The 8554-nt window shown below is 45.2% G+C and overlaps 1 long non-coding RNA gene across 2 annotated transcripts; it reads left to right on the top strand.

Moving 5' to 3' along the window:
• The first annotated feature begins 3981 nt into the window (after positions 1-3981).
• Positions 3982-6236, top strand: LOC135281008 (uncharacterized). 2 transcript variants are annotated; one of them, XR_010347794.1, is made up of 3 exons: positions 3982-4214; positions 5310-5457; positions 5690-6236. It is a non-coding gene; the product is annotated as an uncharacterized LOC135281008 (long non-coding RNA). The 2 variants fall into 2 exon arrangements; XR_010347793.1 differs by lacking the exon at positions 5690-6236 and having other exon boundaries at positions 5310-5562.
• Positions 6237-8554: the final 2318 nt, after the last annotated feature.

Genomic DNA, 8554 nt, shown 5'->3' with positions numbered 1-8554 from the left:
AACACCTAATGAACTTGCAATAGCGACTGAGTTTACTGTGATAAGGGAAATAATAATAATAATAATATTAATGCTCACTCGTGGTTTCATAGAGCATTAGAAGCAACAAATGATTTAATAAGTATGTGGTTAAATCATCATATCTTGTGCAGCCACTGGAAGGGAAACAGCCAGGAAATTTATTCTGGCACATCTAGCAGGGGTCTGGGAGGAAACAATTGGCTTTTAGGATAGGTCATCTTGGGGAAAAAAATTCCCTGAGAGCTGCAGAAAACTGCAGAGGAAAAGGGAAAGCAGAGCTGCAGGATAAGGTGACTCAATGTAGACATAAGAAAGGATGACAGTTCCAGGTTGGACAGGGCTCTGAGCAACCTGGTTTAGTGGAAGGTGTCCCAGACCATGGTGGGGAGGCTGGAATGAGATGATCCTTGAAGTCCTTTCCAACCCAAACCATTCTGTCATTCTATGATGATTTTATGACAAGAAAGATTGTAGCAAACAGTTGGGATAAGGTAGAAACCCCTGTGGGTAAGAGAAAAGGGTTAAATTCTTTTCCAAGATCACTTAAGCAGGTGAGTATATGGAGAGCAATTTGTCTCTGTGCTGCCAGTTAACCTCCCCTTAATGCTTTGTGCCATTAGAGTGTCACACTGAACAGGCATTAGAAGGAAAAAACCCTACAAAGTAATTTACATTTTAATGAATTTTTAATTGAACCAAAATCTGTTGTTTCTGTTTAAAGATGCAGTGTTGACTTTGTGGTCTGTGCTGCTGAGAGCCAAGTGGGATCTTAATGTGATAAAAACAATGATAACGCTAAGCTTAATTAGGTTTGAAAGCATCCCTGGTAAAGTGGTGGGGAATAAAAACGTCACCTTCCCACATGGAAGCCAAGCAGCCAGGCTAGGGAGAGCCTGGACCACTTGGCTGGGTGAAGCAAGAACCAGAGCTGCTACTTCTGGCTTGTGTAAAGCTCAGCCTATGGCCCAGGTGGGCTCAGACAAACCTGACACAGCAATGTTAGTTCCATCTCTTCCTGCCATTAGATCCAGCTTTAATGACTGCCAGGCCCTCCTGGGGTTTCTCTAATCACTCTCCCCTTCACAATGGGGTGTATTGAAATGCCAGAGCCTGGCAGCCACACTTTCCATGGCTGGGACTAGGAAGCATGGGCTCTCATGCCCTTCTCTGTCCCGGAGCAAAATGAACTTTTCCTCCAAGTTCATTTTGACAAGAGATCTCACTGCACTTGGATTTAACCAAAAATGCTCCCTAGTGTTGAGGTGCACACGTTTGCTCTCTCTCTGGGCTGCCTGTAATCCTGATGCAGGCATTATAAGGCATTTTGTTGTGTTTTTAGTGTCTTGTAAAGAGCGATTTGCCAAGTAGATCGTGGCACACACATACCCAAGATGCTCAGTGAAATGGCAGCAAAGCAGCTTTTTAACACTAGTTGCACATCCTCTACTTTCATCTTTCCTCTGGCTGCCTCTTCTCCTGGGAGGATTGCTCTGTTCATAACATGCTCACAGATTCGCATAATTAAACCTTGGTTTTTATTAGTTATCATTTATTAGGTTGTTGTTGATTTGGTTGTAGCATGAGCATAAGCTGAATACACCCCTTACCTCCACAGAGAGCCTGAGCATCTGACACTCTAACGAGCCCAAATAAAATCACAGCAATTGAAAACAAGCTATGGCAGCAGGTTTCAAAACCTGTTAAAATCACTTTGTGAGCTTTGTCTTCAATATCCTGCTGCTACTTACCAGGTCTTGCATTTTGCAGCAATTTGCTCCACTCTTGCTCTTTTATGACACTGAATTTATACTGCACAGGAGTCCCTAGCCTCAATGCTCAACTTTGAACTTTACATTATATACCATGTTATTTTTGGCTTTTTAAAGTAAGGTTTCCCTTTATTAATTTATTTCATACCTCCTCCTGCTACCATGGGCAGTTATTTGGTTCCCTGGTAGCATGGGCTGCAAATACATTCCTTTCTAAAGTGAGCAAGTTTATCATTAAAAACGTCTTTGCATGTGTAGTGGGTGCAGAAGAGTTAAGACAGAGACCTTGCACCTCATCATATGCCTGAAAAACTCCTTATTTCTAGTTGGAAGCAAGGAACTTTTCACTGCTACATCAATTTTTCAACTGCTGCTGCTTTCTCCTTCAGAGACATTAAACCCCCAACTCACTCTCCCTGCCTTGCTGCTGTGTCTGGGCTGCTTCTCTCTGGAGCTGCACCATCTGAACAGAGAGAGCCCCAGCACTCCTCACGTTGCCTTGGCTTGGGAAATTATTCCTGCCTGCCTTTCCATGCCCTGGAACAGCAGGAGCTGTCAGTGCAGGCTGCTGTTGCTGGGTGTGATCAGCAGAGTGGTCCAAGAATAGCCCCTGGTCCTGACAGGGCATAATCCCAGAATAGCTGGGATGTTGGGAAGTTAGCAGAAGGGGAAAGAAGTCACTAAGAATTTTGACTTTCAAGCAGGAGCACCAGGGCTCCCAAAGCCACATGTGCTGAGGAATTGAGCACAGGACTCAGCAGCTCTTGCTCTCACTCATCACAGCGGGGTTCACCTGCCTTAGGGAGGTTATTAGGACCTCTCTGGGCAGGAAGGATGCTGATGCATGTTACCTCCCCAAGAGCAGCTCTGGAAGGGGGTCAGAATGTTGCCAGGGTATTGTGGTCCCTCTAAACTCTATTTTCATCTTGGTCACTGAGCAAGAGCAGCCCCACAGCTGGAAGGCTGGGTGCAAGCCCAGCTAGCAGAGCTGGGAAGCTCTCAGGGCACAGGGGGGAACCTTTTTACTTGTCTTTCTGCTGTACTTGTACAGGAACTGTCACTCCCTAGCCCATAGGAGCTAACTATCCTGAAATCCAGGAAACAGCTGCTAAATGACAAAGATGGCTTTGCATTTATACGATGGTCATTACTGGAGGGTGTGAACTCAGCTCCTGCAGATAAGCTCTAAGTGTGGGAGGGTGCCACATCATTTTGCTTCTTCCTTCAGAAAGGGTCTTTCAACAAATTCTCTTCTCTTCTCTTCTCTTCTCTTCTCTTCTCTTCTCTTCTCTTCTCTTCTCTTCTCTTCTCTTCTCTTCTCTTCTCTTCTCTTCTCTTCTCTCCTCTCCTCTCCTCTCCTCTCCTCTCCTCTCCTCTCCTCTCCTCTCCTCTCCTCTCCTCTCCTCTCCTCTCCTCTCCTCTCCTCTCCTCTCCTCTCCTCTCCTCTCCTCTCCTCTCCTCTCCTCTCCTCTCCTCTCCTCTCCTCTCCTCTCCTCTCCTCTCCTCTCCTCTCCTCTCCTCTCCTCTCCTCTCCTCTCCTCTCCTCTCCTCTCCTCTCCTCTCCTCTCCTCTCCTCTCCTCTTCTCTTCTCCTCTTCTCTCCCCACTCCCTTGCTGTTGCTGTGGGACATTCAATGTCAAGTCAATTGAACAATTTTCCATTTTGTCCTGACAATTGCAGGCACTTGGGGCCATCTGGAGACCCTGTGGCCCCAGGAGATGAACCAGGCCAAGGGACCAGTGTCTCTCTATCAGATAAACTTAAGTGTGTACCTGGCAGGTTCTGGTGAGCACCACAGCAGAGTTTCTGCTTTTGTGATGAGGTGAAAAGTAAATAAATAAATAAAACCCCTGGCTAATTGCCTTTTTGCAGATTTAGGCAGCTATAGCCCAGGTCTACAGAAAAGGCTTTTCTGAAGTGAAGCATCTCTCTGAGATTGTTTTTTTTTTTTACCATAGCTTTATGTAAAATCTCTCTGCTTCTTCCCCACGGTTGAATCAGAGCATTGATCTTACACTGCAAGCTTTGCCTCTCCCTTTTCACCTGTTCCTGTCTCTGTTCCACACAGCCTGGTAATGATTCCAAGATACAAAAGCTCACTGCCTTCCTCATAATGAGTCCACTTCTGTCACAAAGCCTAATTTTGGGTACCTGGATGGAAAATATTGTCCAGATGCCATTTATGAAAATGCCTTTAATTCTGAAAGAAGGATGATTTTGCAGCTCTGTCTGGGAAAAAATGAGGACAACAAAGGGAATTTAGTGCAGAAGGGCCTAGAAAAGATCCATTCCACATGCTGCAGGCCACAAAACACTCTCCATCTTCTTTATCTAACTTAATGTCTAGAGGAGAGAATAATCTCACAATGCACTGAGCTGCAGGAGGTCTCCCACCCTCCTAACTCAGATGTCTGGGAGGGAGAGGTACCTGAAAGATGGGTTTGTATGAATGTTTCTGGGGTGGTTTAGGGTGTTGCCCCCTCCTCAGAAGGGCACCCAGGCAGGCTCTGGCATCCTTCAGAGCCACCCTTGCCCTGTGTGAGACAGAGCTGCTGAGCTGTGGCAGAGGGGCAGCAGAACAGCCAGGGGCTGTCATGCCTTAGGCTGCTGCAGCAGGAATTCACCTGGCAGTGCTCTGTAACCAGGAGGGCACAGTCAGTAGGTGGCTGTTCACCCATGTCCAGCAAGACTTAGGTCAATTGTGATAATTTTGTTGCCCAGCTCTGTAATGTGGTTAGGCAGAAAGGCTGTCTTTCTAAGTGGATTGATATAATTGACAGAAGCAGACATCAAAAATTCCTAGGAGACTATGAGTATGATCTTCTTTGAATGCAAATGGTTCCTAGCGAAGCAGCCCTGACTTTGGTTAACCCTAATGCAAATTAATAAGCAAAATAAATTATATAATGGATGGAAGAACTTGAAAAAACCACTTCACTCAAGAAAGTAGAAGTGATTTTTCAATAGCACACTGTCCAGGTTTTCACCAGGCTTCAGGTGCTTTTGAATAATGAAAAAGATGAGCAAGTAAAATACATATGCTTAAACCACAATCCTAATTGAAATACATTATGGTCAAACAGGGCATGTTCTACAGAGGCGGAGATCAGTGTGATAAAACCAGGAACAAGATGGAATAGTGCTTCAGAAGTGTTTAAAAGCTCTTCCCATTCCGAAGGAGTGGCTCACATTTGCAAAACATTTATTCAAGTCTCAGCTGAAAATAAATCCTTGAACGTAGCTGTGCTACCGAGAGGTTGCACAGTGGCAGTGGCCTCTTTAATCATTGTCCTATTCAAGCCCTAATCAGGGCAGCATATGCAGGAATGAGTGGTAGGAGCTGAGAATTCACCTCCTCAGCAGGGTGAGATTGTCTGTGTGTCTTCTTTCTAATTAGAAGCTCTATTCAAATGTTAATCAGCAACACCATGATTAAGGAGGATTAAAGAGAACACTTGGCCATCACTTCGCTGATGTGGCTAAAGAGGATTTTTTTTTTTCTTTCTTGTAACAAATAAGGATGTTCTGCTCCTGGTGGAAGTCAGTGCTGTTTGACTTCACCCCAGCATGGAGGATGCCACTCCTTCTCCAGGATGCTGCCGTGATGGAGGACAGCTGTTTTACTTCCAAGACCTTCTGCCATCCACCTGAGCCACACTGCTCCTTGGTAAACACTGCTGATGTTTGAGGAGTGACAAGGGACTCACCACAGCTGAGAGGAATTTGGGAGTACTCAAAACAAAGATGGCCTGAGAGAAGGTCACAGGAATAATGTCTGTGCTCCCCTGACATTAGCTTTGAGCTCTCTCCTTGGTTATTCCAGTGCTTTAATACCCTTCTTACCCCATCTTCTCTGCCAATATGGGCTCCTAAATGGTTCTGTTTGGATTTTGCTTTAGAGAAAGGAAGAAAAATAATCACTGTCAGGGTAAGATGAAATCAAATTAATCTGAGACAAATGGGAGAAGTCAATGAAGGAATAGTCTTATACCTGATGGAAATGGACATAACCCTGAAAATGCCTTTAATTCTGAAAGAAGGATGCAACTGGAAGGGAAAAAACCACTGGAGATTAAAGCAGGATGACTCCAGACCAGACAGAATCAGATGAACCAGGGAATAAATGGGAGCTTCTCCACTCACAATTTCTCTGCTCTATTCAAAGGAAAAAGGTGCTACATGATTAGAGACCATGACCTTCTCCAACATCCTCTCTGAGGTGCCATGCCCGACGTCATTCCCAATGCCTTCCCATGCCCATAATTAGGAGAAACAAAAAGCTCTCTTGTCTGTTTGTTCTGAGGAATAAGCTCAGCTGGCATAAAATGAAACCATTTGTCTAATGGTCTTGCATTTGGAAAAAATCCCTTCAAAGAGATTGTACTGGAACTGGCTATTCCTCCAAATACATGAAATGATTTAATTAAAGGTGACAAGTTAAACAGAAATTTTAGTGCATAGTGACCTCATTGTAAGTCTGTATTTTGCCTTAATAAAAAGTTAGCATCAGGTGAGGCTGCCCTGCCAAATCAAATGTCATAACCAAGATCCTAACACAAAAACTGTTCTCTGAACTCAGGCTGGGGAAACTCCCTTAATTTGCATATTAAAAAAAACAAACAAAACAAACAAACAACAAACAAGAATGAAAAATTGAAAGCAATCAGCTCCTTTCTGGTGGAGAATTTGGATGCTGCCTCTTGCATCCATGCATAATCCTCAGCACAGCATTCATTAAGCCCTGATGATTCATGACTGGCTTCTCCAGCTGAGACACAGGATGGGTTCAGCCCTGAACTGCCCTCACTGTCTGGAGGTATTTAACTCCAGGGGTGACAACACCAATTGCTGTATTTTGAGGCTGGCTCTGCTCTGTGGCAAAGTAAGCATTGACTTCAGCTGTGTTTCTGACAACACCAAAGCAGGCAAGCAGAATTTCAATCCTGCACTCTGTATTATATATGATTGTTTGGGGCAAAAAAACATACCAGGGCCTTTAATTCTTCTTGGTATTGTACAGGAAGGAAAAGTGGTGGCAACAATAGGCTGTGTGCTTGCAGAGTCCTTCCAGGCTGGATTCATTTTTAAAGCAAGCTGGAGGTTAGCTCAGAGTTGTCAGGGGCTTCTGAAAATTAGGGGTTTTCAAAGCATCCAATTCCCATCTTGAGATGCTGTTTGCAGTCAATATCCAGCCCAAGTCTTCAAATACCAGCTGGGCCTTCAGCACACCTTCAGTCACACTAATAGACATTCAGAGCCCAGACAGCACCACTGAAAGGGCGACTCCTTGAACTGGAATGCTGTCCCATCTAAGATAAGCTGTAATCTTGGGAGGCACATCTGTGCCAGATCTAATGCACCCAGCACACACAGCAGTAGTGGAGGTCCCATGGAATAGACAGCTCTGTGAGCTGCACAAACTCACAGTCTATTGACCCATGGCACCAGCCACATCCCTCCACTGTCACAGCTCACTGCTGCCTGCACTAGGTAGATTAACCACAGCAAAATCAACCTGCTCTCATGACAGCACAGCTACACCAAAAAATCTGGGGAGAACTGGAACTGTAGCAAAGTGTGCCAGAGGGAAGGTGAGGAGGAAACAATTATTTGCTGCTCTTGCAGTAGAAGAACAAGGGATCATTATGTGCAACTCTGAAATTGCAGAGTCAAGCAAATGAGCATTTTGCACACATAGTTAAACTGAAATATACTGCCACAGGATAGTGTGGGGGCTGAAAATATTCACGGCCAGAACAACCTGTCAAGAGTCATTAAAAAGAAGGACTTAAACATTGCCTGAAGAAGTGCATCAGTACCACAGCCTGAAGGTGAAAGGACACAGAGAGATGTTTCCTCTCTTCCAATACAAAAAGCTTCTGCTGCTGTTCACTGTTAGACAGAAACCAGAGCAAAGCTGATGTCTGCTTCAGATGAGTACAGCCATTTTTATATCCTTATAAAAAAATAAAAAGTTCTGTTCATGGATTTGTCCTTTCCAGGGAAGGTCAGGATCTGCAGATATATTTTTTGACAAATTTTGGAAACTAATCAGAGAATCAAATATGCCTTTGACCGATGCTGGACAAGGAGCATCTTCTTGGCTGATAGCAATTAATCCCAAGAGTCCCTGCAGAGCCTAATGGATTAGCAGGACTCCTAAAGGTCATCTCCTACCAGCAGAGCTCTCCCAGGATAGATGAGCCCCAGGTTGGCAGTGCCATCCTTGTCCTGGCAGGGCCGGGGTAGCAGTGCTGGCTTCTCCTCACTCTCAGGCTCCTGCTCCTGTCCCTCAGCTCAGGCAGCAGACTGAGAGGAGCCTGTCCCAGCCTCACAGCTGCCCAGGTCCTGACATTTTACTGCTGTCACCGTGGCTGTGTCTGGGCACCATAATTCAGCGCTCTGCAGAGCTGTGTGAGCCAGCTCCAGCCGGGCAGCATCTGCACTGCTGGCACCTGAGCTGCAGGCACGTGGGGCTCCCTGGCACTTCCCACCATTACTTTTACCCACAGGGCTACTTTGGTGCCTCTGGCACATTTTGCTTGATTTTAATCTCATGGTGATGAGGCCCAACTTCCCCTTTCTCATCTCCAAAACTCTCGCTAATGAGCTGGCTCTTCTCTGAGATCACCTGGTGCCATTTAACTTGGGACACCCAGTAGCACTTTTCTTAGGAAAGAGACTGGGAAGAGTTGAATTTCCTGTCTCCACAACTTTTATAAAACATGGCTTTGCCTCAGAACCTTTCTAGGGTTGGGCACTTT

Source organism: Passer domesticus, chromosome 14 (genome assembly GCF_036417665.1).
Source record: "Passer domesticus isolate bPasDom1 chromosome 14, bPasDom1.hap1, whole genome shotgun sequence".
Classification (NCBI taxonomy): domain Eukaryota; kingdom Metazoa; phylum Chordata; class Aves; order Passeriformes; family Passeridae; genus Passer; species Passer domesticus.
This window is presented reverse-complemented; position numbering and strand designations above follow the sequence as displayed.